The 4,093-nt window shown below is 47.6% G+C and overlaps 1 non-coding gene across 1 annotated transcript; it reads right to left on the bottom strand.

Annotated features, from left to right (window-relative positions):
- Positions 1-2,316: 2,316 nt before the first annotated feature.
- LOC119375718 (U2 spliceosomal RNA) lies at positions 2,317-2,508 on the bottom strand. The gene has a single exon (XR_005180452.1). It is a non-coding gene; the product is annotated as a U2 spliceosomal RNA (small nuclear RNA).
- Between the last annotated feature and the right edge of the window lie 1,585 nt (positions 2,509-4,093).

Genomic DNA, 4,093 nt, shown 5'->3' with positions numbered 1-4,093 from the left:
GGTTCCAGTGTTGGCTCCACTTTGATAACAGCCTAACATAAACACAACATTTGCATTCCTATGATTCAGCAAGCTATATTTAAGCGTTGCTCGACCCTGGAGGAATAGGCTAACGGAAGTTACGTATGATATTCGTATCGTCGCGCCGTAAAGTGCGCTTCGTTTCGATAATACTGATGTATGTGCTCTAACATGAGTGCTGCCGTTACGTCAGGCCACAAGTTATCCTTGAAAACGGCAGTGTGGTCGACGTGCGTGGTAAGCCCACGGTGTGCACACAACTACTACACTTACAAAAACAAAAACACTTAGATCAACCTGGCAACGCTTTGCTCAAAGCCGAAAAATGCATCATGGACAGCTGCTCGCCGACTGCTTTCGCATGAAGCCAATTCCCACAAGGCATGGGATCTGCGGAATTTTTTTACATTTAACGGATTTGCAATTCGCTGTCACTTACACGTCATACTTACTTTAGACACATCTTTGCTTCTCTCGAAGGAGCTGTTTTAAAAGGCGAAAACTTTAAAGGTGAAGAATTCGCGAAGCGTAATACCTCCAGATTTCGTTGCGTGTGGTATGTATTAAATGTTGGACGAGCTTGCCGCGCAACCAGAGTAATCATGGCGGCTTTTTTTGGATATCTTGTGTTTGCAGGGCTCCAGGGACAGTTGACCTTGCTAATGGTTGACTAAGCCCTTTTTCTGGTCATCTTCAAGAAAGCGACTCAATTCGCATTCTATGGCTTGATTACGGCTACTACGGCATATCAGCCTCCGTGTGGGTTTCAGTTCTCGAGAATGTAAAACGACAAGTCCGGGAAGCGCAAGAATACGAATTACCACTGTTGGAAAGAAGGTACTTAGCACAGACTGTATTTTGCGGCCGTGCATTGTACATTTCTCATGTTGTACAGCCTCCATTGAGAATAACTCGGTCGTTGCAATCCCTTCTTGGCTCGTTTTTCTGGTCAGGTGGACCTGAGCTGGTTTGCCGAGCTGCGCTTGGGCAACCACGTAACAGGGGTGGATTCGCGTTTCCGTCCGTGTCTGTTCGCTGCCGGCTGCTTGCTCTGCGATTCTAGCTTCGTTTGTTACACGGTGATCAGTGTCCCGCGCGTGATCTTGCCTGCTATTTCTTAGGCACTAAGTTACGCTATTTGTTACCGGGAGCACGGCTTAACTCTGCGCCGCAAGTACTTAACGTGCCTGCATTTTACTCCACGGCAGTAGCATTTTATCGCCACGCACAGCAGGTTTGTCCTGATGTAGACATTCTTGAAAACCGTGTTGTAGATACAACGGCGGCCCTGCTGCTCCCCCTGGTTCCTCCAGACCGTGTAACACGTTCGAGTCGTGTCTCGTGGAGCGCGACAACGGCATCCTTTCTGCCTGGCCATCTTCGTGACTTCATGTGGCGTCTGGGATGGAGAGTACTCCCAACACGACACAGACTGGAGAGGTGGGGCATGGTCCCACCTTATACTTGTCCGAACTGTCCGCTACAAGAGTCCAACCAGCATGTGCTGCAGCAATGTGTAGTTGCAAAAGTATATTGGAGAGCTGTTAATACCGGTTTCCGTGGCCTAGGAGTTAATTGTTTCGTCACATCTGGCCGCTGCTCGCGTAGTCGCTTTGCACGCCTTCTAATTGCTGCGGGGGCTTTTTGTTTGTGGCGTAACAGGTGTGAGGCTGTTGCAGCGGGTCACCGTCGTCGTGCTCTGTTTCCGATTCTGGAACGGTTGTACTCCTAACTGCTGTCCTTTTTGTCGGAGGAATTGTTCTTCCTTGGGGAAGAGGAATTTCTAGGGCAGTGGTCGTGCCGCTTCCTGTCGGCAATTAATGGACGTATGCGGCTAGTGTTTGACCTGGCCTGGTTCTTGTAACCAGGTCACCAAGCAGTGATCTATTAATGCTTATAATCTGTTTGTATTGATTATTTCTGTGTGTGCATGTTCCCGTAGGTGTGTGAGTTCTTGTATATATACATTTCATGCTAACACTGTAAATTTATGTAAATTACATGTACCATATCATCTGCTGTACATATATACTGACATGTTCACAGTCATGTATATTGTGCATATACATCGCCATGTACATTGTGTATTTTGTGAAAAGTGTGTGTATGTTAGTCCTTAGTAGCATGTGTTAAGGACACCCTGTGGACTTGGACATTTCTGTTAAAACGTTTCATGTATATTGTGTTTAGTCATTTGTGTATGGTAATGTCGTTGTTGTATGGAGGCTGTTTCCAAGTGTTCGTAGCGTCTTTTGGTGGAATAAATTTTTCTAAACACATTCTTACCCAGGAGCGGGTGAGTGGGCCGTTCCCGGAGATAGTGCGATACCGGGCCAGCCCGTGGCGGAGGGGAAGCAAGCTTCAAGCACTCCGCCCCATTCCAAAAATAAGTTTATTATATTGGGTCGTTGGTCGTTCTGCTCTCCCGTAGTAGAGCGCATAGTACTCAATATCGTTAACCACTTGTTCTAAACACACAGAAGAGTTCCTTTTCCTGTTAAGACTTGCACTGCTTAATGCTCTTCTAAGTACAGTGCACAAGATACTAAATCGTTTACAACTATAAATACGTAAGCCATTCTGTGCCGGCGCAACGTGAAAACTCTGTCCCTCTTTCACGTGAGAAAATAATTACCATAGGGAAATTTATGACTAAAGCAAAAAAGAAATATTGAGGGGCCCTTACCCTATTGGGAAAGTGGGAGCAAGGGAAGCTTGGCGTGTGCGTTACTGTCGTACATCATTTCTGTCTTTCTGAGTGCGTAATGTTCCCTCTTAACTTTCTTTGCTTCATGCCTCCAACCGGACCTTAACCCACGTGCTCAGCAGTGCAACACTTCAGTTGCTACCGGCAACAACGACGGCCATGCGTTGATATCCAGGCAACAATTAAATGTGGCAACGTCAAATGACAAGCGACCTCGATAAAAGGTCAGATTGCCATATCAGTGACGGCTGACTGCCGAAGAGCCCACGATGGTGAGGGTATCATTGATTGGAAAACGGCGCATAGAGATCGGCTGACTGCCGAAGAGCCCACGATGATGAGGGCATCATTGATTGGAAAACGGCGCATAGAGATCGGCTGACTGCCGAATAGCCCCCGATGGTGAGGGCATCATTGATTGGAAAACGGCGCATAGAGATAGGCTGACTGCCGAAGAGCCCACGATGATGAGGGCATCATTGATCGGAAAACGGCGCATAGAGATCGGCTGACTGCCGAAGAGTCCACGATGGTGAGGGCATCATTGATTGGAAAACGGCGATACGCACGTGACCGGCGTACCTTCGAGAGCCGCGTTTTCGTGCTGTCGCTGGCGTCGGGTTTTGTGCGCACAACGCCGACGCCACCGCGGAAATTGGTAACTCGTAACACGCTTCGCTTGAGTGGGAGAATAGAAAGACGAGGTAATCGTGCTGTGATGCACAGGGACGGAACAAACTTGAAATTACAACAGACAGTGCGAATTCGTCGTGTCCTCACGCATAATATACATATATGTACGTCTCGGCGCGATTATCTTAAAGAACATTGCTTGGCGCCTGTCTTGGGCCACGCTAGGCCCCGCACATATACGACAAAAGTGCCCCATTTGTTGTTGTTGTTTTTTTCGCGAGTCTCCAATGGGGCCAATCGGCCCTCTTACATCAGTAGAGGCGTAGGCTGTCCGCAGTCGTTTACAGTTTGCGATAATTTACACATCACACTGATTTTAGTCACGCGTTTGCTTCCTCTGAAGATGTTGTTTTAAAAGATGCGAAGAAATCCTGAAACATAATGCAGCAAGATCTCCTAGAATTCGTTATGCGTAATGCGCACTAAACGTGTTGCAAAATGTTGCAGCCCACCCAGAGCAAGCGCGGTGGCTTCTTTTGTAAAGCATATTTTGCAGTGCCTTTAAACAATTGGCCCCTAAGACGCTCGTAATCCTCTAGCATCACGTGCACGCTGCCCCTTGTAGATTCGTGCTAGTACTGAGACAGGGACAGCCTATGGCTCTCCCATAGTAGAGTACAAAGCACTCTAAATCGTTCACCACTTTTTCTAAACACCGGGACAGCTAAATGC

The sequence above is a fragment of the Rhipicephalus sanguineus genome, chromosome 11 (genome assembly GCF_013339695.2).
Source record: "Rhipicephalus sanguineus isolate Rsan-2018 chromosome 11, BIME_Rsan_1.4, whole genome shotgun sequence".
Lineage (NCBI taxonomy): Eukaryota > Metazoa > Arthropoda > Arachnida > Ixodida > Ixodidae > Rhipicephalus > Rhipicephalus sanguineus.
This window is presented reverse-complemented; position numbering and strand designations above follow the sequence as displayed.